Raw genomic sequence first — 17359 nt, 5'->3', positions numbered from 1 at the left:
TTTTGCATTGACCCCAGTAGAAGCTCTGCTGCTGTGAATTTTACACCTCTCCCGCTTAGCGGAGACTGTGGGGTGGTAGAGGACATCTTCCCGAACGCGTGGGTATGTCCAGATAGTTGCCTCGCGGAGCCGTCTTTTGTCCAGTGTCCACTTTATAAAGTCCATGCACTCCAGTGAATAGCATTGAATTGAATTGAATTGAATTGAATAGCATTTATCCATTTAGATAACTTTTTTATGTTATTTAATTACTTATTTTTACACAGAAACATAATGTGTGTCTTTACAATAACTGTAATGTAATAATAATACTAATAATGTAATGTAATAATTATTTAATTAACGAATTAAATAACCTTATCTTATTCTGAAGGCAACCGGATGTCTTAAATTAGCTAGCTCTCAGACAGGAAGTTCTAAATTAGCTCATAAGACGGAGCCACTACTACAGTAAAAACCAAAACATTTCCGCCATTCACTTCCTGGTTTGATTCATTTGGACGGGATTTGGAGTCTCGCGAGACTCTCAGCTCGGCGGCATCCTCGTATCTTTTAGTTTGGTTTTTAGTTTTATGCGCACAATTAAAAGAAAAACGTAGGGTAAACAAAAGGGTAACATCATTAAAAATAGCTAAATAAGGGCAGGCGAGAAAATAAACACATAAAGGGCTTATACATGGCTCACCTAAGCTCATAAACAAATAGTAAATTAGACAAATTAAGTTGAAAGTAATCTGCTTGCATCTTTCTCCATCGCATCATCTTCCTTCCTCGAGGCTCGCTCGAAAGAGCTAATTTTGAGGTGAGGGTACATTTTTAATACGTAGGCTATAGTAAAGTAGACCTATTCATGAAATGAATACCGGTACATAAAGTTTGATATAGAAACAGTTTGTTTATATATCTCCGTTTCCGTTTGGAACCTCATTGGGTTTGTTTACATTACACGTTTGGAACCTCATTGGGTTTGTTTACATTACAGGTACGTTTGTCACACACGCAGCTGTGGACTAAGTATTAGTCACTGGACTTGTTTGAAGACGGAAGCAGTCGTCATGGTGAGTTCAGAATATCAATAAATAACACACTAGTACAGTGAAAATGATGAGCTATGATAAATTGTCAAAAGGTTCCACCTACCTCAAAACCCCCTTTTTGGTATGGCTCTGGCGAAATTGTGCAAATATTAATTCACTAAAATTACATAAATAGACATGAAAGTCTGACATTTGTCATGGAGTATCCTAACACATAGGGGTAAGTTGAAGAATAGGATGATAACACTGACTGGTGTGGTGTCTAATAACCATAGGCTATGGACAGATTAAAGAGGACAAAATTGTATATATTTCAAATTCTGAGGCACACTTTCTGGGCCTGGCTCAGCCTGGCTGACTGCTGTGGGTGGGACGGTATCAACTTGGCATCTGCTGTGTGGCCCCAGACTGGTTCATTTTGATAGATATCATAGCAGATACAGTAGGTACCAGAGAACCCCAAAAGAGAAGATCTATGTTCATGTTTTCCAAAAATGATGATGTACATCCACCAGTATCTATCTATCTATAAATGCACCAAGTCTCTACGTGTGTAATCCACGTAACTCGAGAACCGTTCGCCCCAGTGCCCCCACCGCCACCGACTTCAGATTCGACACACGTGTTCCACACAACCACAGGGGGTGCAGTGCCCGGTGTTGGTCGGACCCACGGTTGTCCAGAACCGCCCCAAATAGGCCTCTGCCCGGGTCCATATATGGAGCTGGGCTGTTCTGACATCACACCACTCCATATTTGGGCATGCCTGACACAGAACTCCATAAGCTGGCCTGTTCTGGCATCGGGTATATTCCTCAGCCTAGTAGGAAAGTCTGTGAAAGATTTCACGTAAATTGCACGCTGCGTTCATGATTTGAGGCTTTTTGTTCAAAACAAAGCCAATCCTGCAAACCTTTGAGAGCCAATTAGGATGGAATATGAAATATCGACAGATCCGGCTTGAACACATGACTTTAGAGATAGTGTGTAACAATTTGCGGGATTTCTGGACAGAATCTGGAGGAATAATATCAATTCTTTTTCAAAAGTCGGCCTCCTGGTGGCACTAAAACAGGCCGTTCTGGAAATTTGGGGCAGAGGTTCATCATTGGCATCCAAGGAGTGCATGTGTGTGTGTGTGTGTGTGTGTGTGTGTGTGTGTGCAAAATTTGGCATCGATTAGGAGATTAGCTGTACACAGACAGACGGATGGACGGACAGAGAGCAAAACATACTCTCTCCCCATGCCTTCGGCCTGGTGGAGACAATAACTGGCTGGAGCATGCATTTGTGCAGAACCAGCACAAAAGCTTCTGGACCTGATCACCCCTATATCTCCATATATGGATCTGGCCTGTTCTGACATCACAACACAGGCACCACTCTAGTTTCTCAAAATGATGAGTTCTTTATCTTTTTCTTTGGTGGTTAAACTGATTTTAACGCTGTATTAACTAACTAATTTAGCTGGGGACCCGCTGAAGATCTGTCAAGGACACCTGGGGGTTTGCTGTCAGTCGGATGGTCCAGCCTGCTTGATTCCTCCAGACTGGCATCTAATGTGCGAGACTGCGAGTGGAGGATTTGTTTTGCTTTATAGGCCCTTAAGTAGGTATGGTTTAATTAAAGTAAGCCTATTATCTGAGTGTTATGTTGTAGGTATGGATGGATCTGTTATTTTCCAAAAAAGTGTTGTACTGAGGTTACGTTTATAGGAATACCAGGCAGAGCAGTTGCGTCGGCTGTTTGGCCATGGATGAGCGTTCTGGTATTCATCCGGACATACAAGGTTTCCGTCCGACAGCGACGACATCACGAGTTGAATTCTAAACTAAGGATGTTGCAACAGGGCCCGATCGTCTGCTTCACATCCACTAACAAGCTGCGGCACCATGCAGCTGCATGCCTTTTATTCTCCAGTAATATATTTCAAATCAATCTGTTCTCGGGTTCACATAGCTGTAGGCTACAGGATCCTCTCCTTTGCTCACTGTGCCTCCTGCTGAGAGGAAAGTCTGTCCATGGAATTGCACTTTATTTTTCAGAACAATGGTTCTCAAACTTGAGGGTATTACCTTGATCCCACTGGAGGGGTAGATTTAGAGTGGCTTATCAGTGAAAAATGCAATATACAATTAATGTACACATGTGTAAATAAGATGTTGAAGTGTGTACATTTGTGTAAAATAAATACCTTTTTTTAACATTTTCAATCACAAAGTCTACAAATATGTTATTTGTAGTCTTTATGATTGATTAATTGTATACTTATCTACCTCTAGAACAGTATATTCAATTAATTATCATATAATGTCAACAAGAAAAAAGCACACTAGAAAAACATTCACTTTGGGCCCCTCACACCCCCTACTGGACGAACCCCAGGTCAGCTCATTTTTTGAACCTTCTAGAATCTAGCCTATGCCAAAATAGCATTTCAGTAATCGATTAAATTCATTAGTTTAATTAACTGTTGTAGCTGGTGTTGAGAAACACTGATAAACAATCCTGTCTGTATTCCAGGACGCTGCTTGCTTGGTGTCTGCATTGAACATAATTATATTGAACTGCACCACAGTAAATTGAAAAGTGGGACCCGAATCTGAATATATGATTAAGTGAAGGGCAACAGTTCCCCCTGGTGCACAAGGCAATCATGTATCCTTCAGATGTGTTTGGCACATTAACTAATACAAGCTTAGTCCGAGTGCCCTGACTCCAGAGAACCTGAGTTTACTGCAAATATTTATTACAGTCTATGATTTATGTGCCACATACTTACAGAAAATTGGTTTTGGTGTTATTGCGTCAATGTTCTTGATGTTCTCGTGATGGACAACAAGTCTTAAACTGGAAAGAATTTAGATTAATTTTTATTTCAGTTGCTTTTCTGGACAGTTGGATGAAAATGGATTTCAATCTCCTGCGACAGGATATTAAAGACTCATACTTGTAGAAGTATGAAATTGTTTATGTCAGCTATAATCCAGGGGTTAGCATTGGAGCACTTAACCACTTGATGGCACACTTGCTCCATCTACAGACGCTGGCAGAATCAATGGCATCATTAACCATTACGAATCTTCCCAATTCTCTCTCACTCTCTTTTTCACCCTCTCCATCTCACCCTCTCTGTTTTTCTCCATGTCTGTCCTTCCTTGCTACTCTGTGATGATCCATAATCACCACTCTGTGTTTCCATCAGCATCCATCACTCTTTATGGTGTTTCGCAGTCAGGGGCAGAGGGAAAAGGAATTCAAGAGGGGGAAAGACAGCCTTCCAGTCAGGGGTAGAGAGAAGGCTACTCAGCACTCCATTTCCAAATGACCTCCCACAGAGAGACAATGCGTCCCCACGGTCACATTCTCAAAACCCGTTCTGGGAGTTTGAAACCACACAGCAAAACCATGCGTGCCGACTTGACTCAGCATTCAGCAAGTGTGAAAATGTTTTTTTTAGTTAAATCACATAACACATGATTTGATTTCTCATGATTTCTCACTGTGCTGCTTTCCTTTTGGCCCTGGACTTGCCTGTGTGATAATACCACTCCTAGACTCCTGGGCTCTATACTTAGTATTTCTCTCTACACATCAAAATATCTTCATTGAAAATAGCTGATCTAAAGCTCACGACATAATGAAGGCTCAGTTATTGAGCTTGTAGGTCTGCTTTGTTGTCGCTAAATATAACCCAAGAATAGGCACACTAGGGTTCATGTGGTTCAACCCCTAGCGCCTCCCCATCGCCGTTCATATCATGTCAAGTGTGGATATACTGTACTGGCAGCCTGCAGCAATTGTAGTCTAGGTCTGGCCATGTAGAGGGGATTAGTTTGAGAGAGGATGACAATCATGAAATGGAACAACGTCGTCTTGAGAGCAACAATCAAGCCAGGTTCCTCTTATAATGCAGTATATATACAGTAGTCGTCAGAGGCAGAAACATATCTCCATATTTCAACTTTTTAATGTTTCTTTTGTAAATTAATGCCCTACTTCATCATACAAGAGTGTCGCACAAAAGTAAGATCGGCTATTTTTACTATTTTTATAATGTATTTAAAATAATAATTAAATAAAGTACATTTCTAACCACACATCAGCTTGAGTTTCCTCACGGAGGGGAAGTAATGTATCGCCGCCTTTACCCACATGAGCGCTATATAGAATCCCTGTATGTGGGGCAAGTCATAATAGGCCAATATTTGGCAAAAACGGCAGATCTACAATACAAATCTAAAAACAAAGAGATCTATCTCTCCATGGAAACAAGTTTATATGCCATTGCATATCAAAGGTTCCTCCTCAATAGAGGATCAGGTGTCCAGGATGGACCTTGATCTATCTCACGGGGTGTTTTTGTTCACACACACAATATCTTCCTACACACAAAACTGTCATTCACAAGTTTGTGTGTCTGTATTCTCCTGCAGAGTCCCAGGCGCCGGCCGGTACGTGATGATGATATATGCCCCCATCATACGGAAGCTCTTCTGCCGACTGCCCATACAGGTCAGTCAGTTTACTGTACATGACGTACAGAAGTTTTATTTCAGACTGCAGCAGAAAGCTCTGCTGCACTTGAACGTCATAAATGCTTGTAGGTCATGTGGACGTTACTGCACCAATTGATCAGTAAAAGGTCTTGGCGAAAGCTAGTGATGAATGTGATGTAATGTAATGATGAAAACCAATAACCACTGCAACCCCATATGGTTGACTGGAGTCCCTCAGGGCTCTATACTAGTGTATTTTCAGTCTTCTGTTATTGTTGGGAATGGCTTTTGCAGAAAATACCCGAAACTTTACCGGTATATTTTTCTGCGAAAGCCTTCCCCACAATAAGGATGCTGGGGTGTAAGTGGTTAATGCCATTTCTTATACTGACGGTACTGACCAACACTGGTCTCCGTTGTCTTCCTTCTGCACACCGTCCTACACATTCATTGTCATCCTCTCTCCATCTTTCTCTCTTACTTTCACAACATTAAGACTCTTTGCAATTGGGCATTGTTTGGGATGTGTTCTGTTGTCACGTGTCTCTCTGCGTTTGGGTAGTTCGGGTGCATCCAGCCAGAGGCTAGAGGGTAGTGGTACACTTTTCCCATAGTCTAGAGCGACACACGCACGCACGGCAGAGAGAGGGAAGGGAGACCGTAGAGACAGACCATGAACAATTGGTAATCCCATAGCCTCGATACCCAGGCTTTCATTTCGTCTGCGCGAAAAATGAAAGCCTGGAGGAACGCATTGGCTGCCTTGGTCTAGAAGTGGGAGTCAACGCTTCCGGGTGGGTGTCGCTCCAAATTATGTGACGTAGCGCTTCACTAGGTGGGAGAGGAGTGGCCAGGGCTGACGGACAGATCGGTGAGATCCAATCAGGGCGTGCGCAAATCTCAGCCGCGACCCACCCCTATAGACCAGAAACTTAACAAGTTAGCTCAGGCTAGTAATCCCATGTGAAACTACTCTTCATGGCTATGGGTAGAAAGTTAACTGCACTATTATTATTATGAGTGCATGCCTCCTGGTGGATATTTGCTCTATACTGAGCATGATTACCTTTCTAGTTGTTAATTTGAAGGATAGGTGTGGGAAGAAAATAACCGGCTTCATTTAAATGTTAATTCCTACTTTAATGGAAATGTCACTACATTAACAATGTATGAATGAATGTTGAATCTGCTCCTTGCGGCTCACAGTTCAGACATAGACACTTACCCTGTTATTCTTCATCGTTTCATGCCAGCTGATTGAGGTATATGTTTGTGTATATATATCAAAGGCTAGTTTAGGTAAAAAGCAAACACTGTATACAGTGTTTGAGGCGCGGAGAAACGGCACTGCAGAATGTATGTAAACTGGTTGGATAGACAGACCGATAAACAATTATGTACACAGACAAATAGTGTTTGCAGAGTTTGATTTGCCCAATCCAAATAGTGTAATCTAACTCAAGTTCTGAGTTAGTTTGTTCACACAGCGGGTCTTCATGCTTGTTATTTGCTTGAATGTATTACTTTCCTGATCTGAGTCTGAGTTCACAGAGACGGAGAGAGGGGAAAAAAAACCTCCTTCAGCTTTTAATTGCATTTGTATAGTTTTACAGTATAGAGTGTTACTCTTTCTAATCATGTCCCCTCACCTACCCTCATCCAGCTCAGGCCGCACTCGTTGCGGAGCCAAAAAGAGGATACAAGAGGAGTTAAGGATGAGTAGATAAATTGATTTGGCCAATATATTGGCCATTTTCGGACTTTTTTCATCAGTAATTTGGTATCTGCAATTATGCAGCCAATGTGTTCCGAGTTATTATCACTTTCAACCTGGTGTTACCTTTTTGGGCATGTCTTCATACGCATATCAAATATATATATATTTATTTTATGCAGACATGAACGCAGTGTGTGTGACCTAAATCAGCCTTAGAAGTAAATTAAACAAATCAAATGATGGGCGGCGAAACGAATGAGGAAGACAATGGGCAAATGAAAATTTCCGTTCCTCACAAAAGACTCGTATAATCATAATCATAATCATATAATAGACGTCGGCTGAAACCATCTCCAAACGATCAGTATTCAGCAGTGTGTTCATGTTGTCCTTTTATTGTCCAATTGTCCAATTATTGTGAAATATGAAGGCAGAGCAGAAATTGATACGCTGAGCCTAATAGAGTTTTATTATTTAAAATCACTCTATTAACAGTAAACCAGAATGTGATGTGTTTCAGTAATGGATGTCCTGTATTTCTTTCCTTTTTGCATTCATTATGTTGATAAAGCTGATGAGGCTACTGGAGTTCCAGATGAAGCAAGTTTTGACACTATTCATTTTGTACCGTCTGAACAGTTTTGAGAGTATCATCTTCTAGACCTCATTGTAACTTTTTCTGAAGTTTGTTATTACGCAGTCGCATAATCACTTTAATGTCACAGGTGCAGGTCTTTTTCCCGACAGCATATTGATCCGAAACCTCAATCCTAACCTAACCCTAACCGCAAGCACGGGAGCAGCGCATGTCGGACCATCGCTTTTTCGCATCGCAGCGAATGTCCCCCCGCTGCGGAGTGGACCGTTGCCCCGTCGGCTAGAATGCTGTCGGAAAAAAGGCCGCCTCCCTAATGTCACAGCCAGAGTCTGTTTGACTGAGTAAAATTTGGCCTAGTATAATTCCTAAAGGTATATCACTACTATTCATTCATATCGATTCATATTTAGTCATGCAGGGGGTAATTCACAACATATAGGCTGAAGATATGAAGGGGGTGACCCCCATAACATTCTACAAGATACTAACAAATGTAATTTATGTTCACCACACCTTTTTGTTATGGGAGGGCTCTATCTCTGCGATGGTTGACTAGATCTATAAAGGGAAGGGGATGAGATGGGTGGGTAACGGATGGGTAGCTGGGTAAGACGAGCAGGGAGAGAAGGAAAAGGGAGAGAAATAACTAATACAAATATTATGAATCAGTGTTAGATTTGTAAAAAGGAACAAAAAAGGGCCCATGGTCTTGTATATTCATCAAGCATACATGGCAGTAGTGAAAATAGCCACCGTCATCAATGAATTGGCGAGTGTTCTGCATAGTGGATAGCTGCCGTCTGACCTCTTCCTCCATGAACAACATCTTAGCTGGATAATAATGCCTAAAGGGCCTTGCAAACGTGAAGCGAGGAATGCAGGCGTTGTTGCCTGGATCAACACAGGTCTCCTCCAGGAATGTTGAAGAGGTGGTGCAACAACGCAAGCGTAATAAAAAAGCTAAACCGAATCTAGGTCTGGTGAGTCGCGGGCGTGTGCACGAAACGAGCACGCGCGCAACAAATTCACGGGACCGCTCTCACGTAAATACGCTTGCGTTGGGTTTTATCGCTCCCCATTAGCGTTTTATCGCTCCCCGTTTGCAAGGCCCTTAAGACAAGTTCTACAGCTTCTTTATGACATTTCCTGGTACACATAGTGCTGTTCCAGTGCTTTGGGACTAGTCTTCACATATCTAATTTTCTATACTTTGCACCACACCCTTCCCCTCCAGACACACACTTTCTGACTCGCACTCCTCATTGTCACCATCACTTTTTGTCAATCTCTCAGCCTAATTCCTCTCTCTCTCTCTCGCTCTCTCTCTCTCTCTCTCTCTCTCTCTCTCTCTCTCTCTCTCTCTCTCTCTCTCTCTCTCTCTCTCTCTCTCTCTCTCTCTCTCTCTCTCTCTCTCTCTCTCTCTCTCTCTCTCTCTCTCTCTCTTGGTCCACGTCCTCTCTATTACACACCATTCATTTCATTCACTCCTGATGACGCCCCCTCTGTCCATCTCTCTGTGATGGAGTGAGTTGAGAAGTTAGTTGGATACCCTTCTTCTGTCCTCTGATGTCACACACACACACACACACACACACACACACACACACACACACACACACACACACACACACACACACACACACACACACACACTGACCTCTCCCTGTACATCATTTCTCTGTCTCTCTCTCTCCTGTCTTATTGCTCTCTGGCTGGTATTTGACATGCTTGATTTAATGTATGGCGAACATCCATTATCACCCAATTACCGTTGGTTTGGTGTGTGTTTTGTGATGTGTGAGTGTGCACACGCGCACCCATTCTTATTTGCATGTTGCCGTGTGCGCGCACGTGCAAATGTGTGTATGCATGCATATGGAGTTATGGGCTTGGCAGGTGTGTGCGTTTCGCATTTAGATTGTGGACCGTATGAATTTCCATTACTGCAAGTTGACAGGGAAATGGCCCCGCTTTTAATTGGTGGGGATTCGCCCGGCGACAGAAGGTCATTGGCTAATAATATGTCAATTATCGGTGTCGTGGGGGGGGGGGGGCTGGGGGGCTGGTGTGACACAGAGATAGACAGAAAGGTTAGAGAGACGAAGTGGAGGAGGAGAGGGAGAGAGAGAATGTGACCTACAGGATGTGAGCAAAATATATGGAAAAAGGGAGAAGAGAAGAAAATAATGCAGAATAGCTGACCACACATGCCACTCACACACACACACGCACACGGCGATGCACGCACATATTCCCAGCACACACAATAGGGCAAAGTCACCTCCACGGGGGAAACTTCTTTCTCAGATGCTCTCTCTCTCCATTTGGTCCACTAATTCTGTGTCGATTTGGTCCACTTGTTTTATACCAGTTTCATTCTGTTTCAATTTGGTCTACTCTACCAGTTTAATTGTCTGTGTGTGCATTTGGTCCACCATACCAGGTTAATTCAGTTTCAATTTGGTCCACTGTTCCAGGGTTATTAATTTGACGTCTCCAATTGGTCCACTATACCAGGTTAACCTCTATAGGACCAACAGATTGGATCGGATCGGATTAAGGTTGGCGAACATGCGTTAAGGTTGGCGACCGGACTAAGTTTGGCGAACATGTGCTAAGGTTGGTGTGCTCCGTGTTTGCGGTTATGGTTATGTTAGGGTTTGAAGTAGGTCGTCGTGTTGGAACTAAAGCCTGTAACCCTTGCAAGAGAACATCAGATGTCTATCCATCTCTCTTTCTCCTTTTCTTTTCTCCCATTCTCTCTCTCTCTCTCTCTCTCTCTCTCCATCGGTGCCGGTGCCTCTGGAACTGCCTTAATTTGACACACAATGACACACATTATGATGACCAGCTTGAGAGGAAAATTTGAGAAAATAATAGAAAAAAAAAAGGAGTGGTAAAAGAAGGGAGGCAAGAGGATAGGAGAGCAGGTGAGGGACAGGAACAGGTGAGGGCTGGAGTCCCACACACCCAGGCACACACCCAGGCACAGTGGGAGGCCAGCGGTCTGTGAAAGTGTTCACATCTGAATGACCGCTCGGCAGAGCGAAAGAGCAACATCATTGAAAAAGGAGAGGCGAGGAGAGAGTGGACAGGGACGAATGGACAATGGACATTTCAAAAGTCTTTTAAAAATGCATTGTGAACTTAATGTGGTCACTGGTTAAATAAAATGTGTTTAGTTTATATTTAATTACGTGCGCTTGCCAGTATGAAACTAGAACTAGAACTACCTGCGGTATGCGCCTTAACCACTAGGCCATCGGTGCCCTAAAGTATGGATTATTAGTTAGTTGCTGCGAGAGTGTGGCTAATTAAGTGGCTAATTGAATGGAGGAATGTGACCACTGGTTATACCCAAAACCGGCGTGTGTGTGTGTGTGTGTGTGTGTGTGTGTGTGTGTGTGTGTGTGTGTGGCTGGCTACTTAGATACCTTGTGTGTGTGTGTGTGTGTGTGTGTGTGTGGCTACTTAGATAGTATAGATACCTTGTGCGTGTACGTTTTTGTGTAACTGCGTGAGTGTGTGTCTATGTGAGTCTGTGTACATGTCATGACATGTTAGCATTGTGTGTGTGTGTGTGTGTATGTGTGTACAAAGATGTGTGTGTACATGTTAGTCGTGTGTGTGCACTGTGTGTGTGTGTGTGTGTGTGTGTGTGTGTGTTTGCAGTGTGAGAGAGTGTGTGCGTGCGTGTGTGCGTGCGTGGGTTTCCTAGGGTTCTCCTCTCGTAGACTGCGACTACTTGGTGTCGTGGAGATGAAAGGGATTCTGGGAACTCATCTCACGCTATGAATCCTGGGTAACTAGTGTGTGATGTGATCACACCATCATCAGGAGGCTTTTCATCCCCTATTCGTTCTATCAATATTCCCCCCTCTCTCTCCTTGATTCTTCTGTGTTCCCTCACCTCCTCCTCCTCAAACCACTCTCTCTCTCTCATCTTTTCTTTTTCACTCAAGTCCTCTCCTCTCCCTTCTCCTCTCCCTCGTCCTCTTCTCTTCTCTCCTTTCTTCTCTGCCGTGCCGTGAACATAAAGTGATCAAAGTGCCCATTCTGGCCATGACAGTTCAATTCTCTCGCTCTCTCTCTCTCTCTCTCTCTCTCTCTCTCTCTCTCTCTCTCTCTCTGTGTCAGGTGTATGTGTGTGTATATATATGGTATTGTTTGTTTGTTTGTTTTAAGTGCTATTCCTGTCTTATCTGTGTATTCCATCACTTTCTATACTTTATGTGCCTCAACAAACACACTATTTTTACAGCTCTTCTGATTATAATTCTTTTGATAGATTTCTTGATTCGAGTTTTTGACTTTTAATGCAATGTCCCAGACGCTTGTTCTTTTTTTTTCTCTTTGTAGATTTTATGGAAAAACACATCTGCCAAGCCAGTGCCTATAAACAGATTGAGTAGAAGCTTGTGAAAGTGACAATATAAGCTGTTGGCGCCGGTGCTGTGCTAGACCACTGTTGGTATAGAGAGACAGGTGGCTGAATATATTGTCTGTTGGCGTTTGCATTTGGTAAATATGTTTTGGAGTTATCGCAGTCGTGATCTGCAAAGAGTCCTCCCATGCAGCGACGATCCGTCAAACAAAGTTGTGGCACACGAGCCTCCAGTAGTAGTACACATTTCATTTTATTTTCTTTTGCAGCTTATAGTTCTACAATTTTGTACATTTCATTTGGTAGGAGGTTCTCATCTTCCTCTAACCACATACTGTATGAACGTTAGCCTTCCTGTTCTGCGCATGTCATAATGGGCGAACATTTGGGGAAAATACGGTAAAGCGATCATTCGGCACAAATTGGTGATCTAGTGCATCCCGTTGTGTGGCGCGTTGTGAACTTACAGGTGGGATATTTTCAACAATGATTTGGTGTAGAGGGACAAAAGGATGGAGCCAACAACATAGGCACTGGGGAACCCCGGTAAATTACAAATGAAGTAAATACTATTGGGTTCACTAGTAAGAGACCACACCAATTCAACGCCCCCGGGCTCCTAGGTGAAGGAGAGAGATAGAAGTAAGCAAGGCTGAGGATGAAGGGGGTTAGTTGGGGAGGGGGGAGGGGGGGTTTTGACAGCGCGAGGCAGTATCAAACGGGTAAGGGATGAGATAAGAGGTGTATTTATGCTGTGGGGAATGTTACGTGATGTGGCTGTGAGACTAGGGACGCAGGTGAACTTGATAAGGAGATGGGAGTGATTAGGTTGAGCACTGGGTGGGTGGTATCTACTCCTGAATCTGCGTTGAACACAACTTCATTTATTTGTGCGTGCGTGCGTGCGTGCGTGTTCTTGCTCAAATGTGAATCTTGATTTTCCTCCAGAAGAATTGAGATAACGATTTCCATGATTTATTAGTTGTTGCTAAGTTGATATGAGTAACTAAAATGGACAGACGGTGCTGCATGATTCTTGCTAAACTTAGAAATGAGATTGCATAGGTGTCTGAATCTAGATTGCAATATTATATTCGATTAAGTTTGCAGCACGACAACCTGTTGCCAGTTGCCACCCACCACCATGAGAAGTTGATGTTTACAGTTTCTGCTCTAATAATAACACAAGCTTTATTTGAACATTGCATGCACGTCAATGTGCATGCTAGTGCTGTGGAGGAGATGATATCCAAACTCATAAGATGCTGTTGTACTGTACTACCTACTGGCCCTAGATGAAAGTCCTTTATAAGTTTGCAGCATCTGTATGTTCCGCCACTGTCTGAAGCTGTGCTTGTATAAGCCAAGTCTAGCCAGTGGTTAGAGATCTATAGCCTGCAGGGCTGTAACCATGATGACACATCCCATAACCCGAACTCGGAATATCCACTGTTTACACAATAACGTGCATAAACAGCTTAAAGTGAAAAACTGGCTTCCTCATTGATTGATTGATTGATTGAAGGCTTGTTTCCATTGGGGTCCTCCATCTTCAATTCATCAGTTATCACTGCTGGCATATATACCCGTGTGCAAGTTCAGATCATTTTTTTTTTTAATTTTTTAACATTTTATCCAATGATTTTGTAACCCATTTTTCACCCCTGTGTCAATTATCTAATGTGATCGGGCTCTACACACATGTATGACAGTACGAGTGTCCAAGTTGCTCCTTTACACCTGACAGGGGGGAGTTTCCCTGGTTGGACGTACAGTAGCGCGTGAAAGGAACACGTTATTCCAACCAGTTCCTTTCCCCTCCATCAGGCGTCCCGCGATAATAATAAAAGGATAGGATAGTTTTAGTAGCTGAAAACTATCCTACCCCCCCCCCCCCCCCTATATTTTCTTTTGTGGTTGTTGTTCATGTTCTTCGGTATGAGGTAGTCTACTCATACCTGCACCTAATTTGCATGAGCGTGTCTGCACACTGCACTTCACACACAATACAGGTCAGAGGTCATGGTCTCTGGCAAGACAACATCTGACAACCCTCTGTTCATGGCGCGCCCTCATATAAATAGTGCTCTGTATTACTATATAAACCCATTTTGGACTGATTTTGGACTAGATTTCTGAAAAACCTATGTCAGTTGTGCTCAACCTTTTTCATGTCAAGGACCCCCATAATTATCTCTATTGGGCCACGGACGCCCCATCTCAAAATATGTTGTTCCAGGGACCCCCCAGAAGCAAATATTGTAGTTAAAAATGTTCGCTCTGAAATATGTATTCAATGATTCACAACCACACACATTGATAAAGGGACCCGATGGTGCGTATTGCTATGGATACCATATTTCCAATACGTCTTTATTGGGCAAAGTCGTCACAGAAGCCCCGGCGCGTTCATCAGTTTCTTCCTTTCTCTCTCTTGTCTGCGTCCTCCTCCCCTGCATGTACCTCCATCTCCTCCATACGTCACCTTCTCTCAGCACTGAGCCCGCACAGTGCAAGAAAAGAAACGGAGAGAGACCATCTTTCTGTTATGTCTATGTCTCTCTCTCTCTCTCTCTCTCTCCTATCACTGACTATTCTTCTTCTGCCCCACGTAATCATCCTTATCCTTCCATTTCCTGTCTTGCGCTCATACTCATAACAGGTTCTCTATACCTCTCATTTTTCTACTTCTCATTTCTCTCTCTCTCTCCCCCCCCCGCTGTCTCTCTCTCTGTCTCTCTCTCTCTCTCTCTCTCTCTCTCTCTCTCTCTCTCTCTCTCTCTCTCCCCAGCACCCTCCTCTCTTTTCTTCTGTAACACCTTCTCTCTCACACACTTCCCTTTATTTTTTTCATTCTGTCTCTCTCCCCTCTTTCAGTCTGTTTCATTAACAAGATTTATCTTCTCTAGTAATTACTGCATGCACACACGGACACATCATGCACACTGCATTACCTCTTTTCTGCCAGATAGGGGCACTGTGGGTCTTTTAGAGAAAGAGGAAGAGAGACAAGTGGAGAGGACACAGGAGGGCAGATAGGAAGATAGAGCAGGAGGACCAGGAACGAAGGGGATTGTGTGTGTGTGTGTGTGTGTGTGTGTGTGTGTGTGTGTGTGTGTGTGTGTGTGTGTGTGTGTGTGTGTGTGTGTGTGTGTGTGTGTGTGTGTGTGTGTGTGTGTGTGTGTGTGTGTGTGTGTGTGTGTGTGTCATATAGGGCTCGTATAGTCGTAGCATCCCAAGATGCCAATAGTTGCTGTCATGTGATCCGTGACACGCCGCATAGCTTTTGATAACCAGAGACACTCTGTCGTGATTAGAAGTTCAAAGTCTGCGGGCCTCTTAACAACCCCCGTCTTCTTTCTTTATAAAAGTACTCCTCAGGTCTGACAGCAGCTGATTTATGCCTCCGCTCCCCAGCCCCCCCCCCCTCCATACTAAGCCACTCGGCTGGTTGACATTGACAGAGGTACTGACAGGGAAGTAGACAGTGACAATGGCTGACATTCATCTTCCTGACGTTTGCTGACTGACACAAGACGGCGGGCTGGAATCAGAGCGAGGAGGGTTTTCATTGCCTTTTCTGAAATTGTAGAAACATAAATGACAAAAAAAAAAAGGAAAAAAACGTTAAAGCAGAAAATTAAGGGAAAAGGCTAATAAATGATACATTCTCCCTTCTCGATGGTAGCCTATTCTAGGGGTGTAACGATATAGTAACTGTAATGATATATAGATATAGATATATAGATGTCGAGCCATGAGGCCCATAAGGCAGGAGCCTATCTTCTGTTTCTGTAGAGTGAGGCAGCTTGATGTACAAGTACACCCCTTGGACATGACGCTAGTATGTCGCAGGGACTTACCCCCAATCCAACCCTTGATGCTGAGTGTCAAGCAGGGAGGCACTGGGTCCCATTTTTAGAGTCTTTGGTATGACCCGGCCGGGGATTGAACCTCGTCCTCCCATGAGTCTCAGGGCAGACACTCTAACCACAAGGCCACTGAGCTGGTAAATATATATATATATAGATATATACAGATATAGTAACAATATAGTTCACTCATATGGATATGAAGAATGAACTGACTGAGAGAGAACACTATTGTTACTGCTGCAGTGCTGCCGAATTAGTTAAATCTTCGCTGGTAACAAGACTGTATCAAATAGGACTGAATGACTGTCTTAAATGATACAGAGACAACACTCGCTTATGAGATGATTTTAAGATGACCAAATGTTATTCTCCATGTAGAACCAGGGCTCACATTGTCAACCATGTATCGTATCGCTGTTAAAATGTATCGTTACACCCCTAGAGTCCTATACCCTTTGCCCCTCTCCTTTGATTGCCTGGGGGTGCGTCAGCTGGGCCAGGAGGTAACGGGGGGGTGAACGGCCAAAAAAGTTTGGGAACCGCTGCTCCATAGTTTACATCCCAGTAGTCCTTGTGCCAGTGAAGCAGGAGCTGGTAATCCAAAAGAACAGAACAGACAGTACTTCTGTGCTAGAGTCGGTAATAATCCAATGGAACAGGACAGGCACTGCAGGTCATAACCCATTAAGACCTGAGGTCCATTCTACTAATGCCTTCGTTTTAGAAGTAGCGCTCTCATTTTCAAGATTGTTTAAAAAAAAAGTTAATAAATACCACGTACAGTGCATCTGCTATTTTTGAATAGCCAACGCTAATATAGAAAATGACACGGATGCTTTCCCGGTTTTAATGTGTTAAAGGTTGCAAGAAATTGTAAGAACCTATAATTTAGTATAATTGCGAGGAAAAGGAACAAATACATTCCCTTTGACAAACGTCTTTTCAGCACTTCTTGCACCCACCAAAGATGTTCTAACTGGCCGGACATCATCACAAAAGACTCCAATGAAATCATGTGTAAATTGTAGCCATGGGAACCGACTGCTACCAAGACGTTGTGGCCCAGAGTCTGTCTCCAGTCCACAGTGGTGTGAGGCAGCTTGATGTACAAGACAAGCACACCCCCCCCTGGACATGACACTATTATGTTGCAGGGGTCTTACACCCCAATTCAACCCTTGAATCTGAGTGACAAGCAGGGAGGCTTTGGGTGCCATTTTTATAGTCTTTGTTATGACTCGGGACAGGG

This window comes from Protomyctophum bolini, assembly GCF_963924005.1.
Source record: "Protomyctophum bolini genome assembly, chromosome: 17".
In the NCBI taxonomy this organism is placed as follows: Eukaryota; Metazoa; Chordata; class Actinopteri; order Myctophiformes; family Myctophidae; genus Protomyctophum; species Protomyctophum bolini.
Note: the sequence above shows the minus strand (reverse complement) of the source record.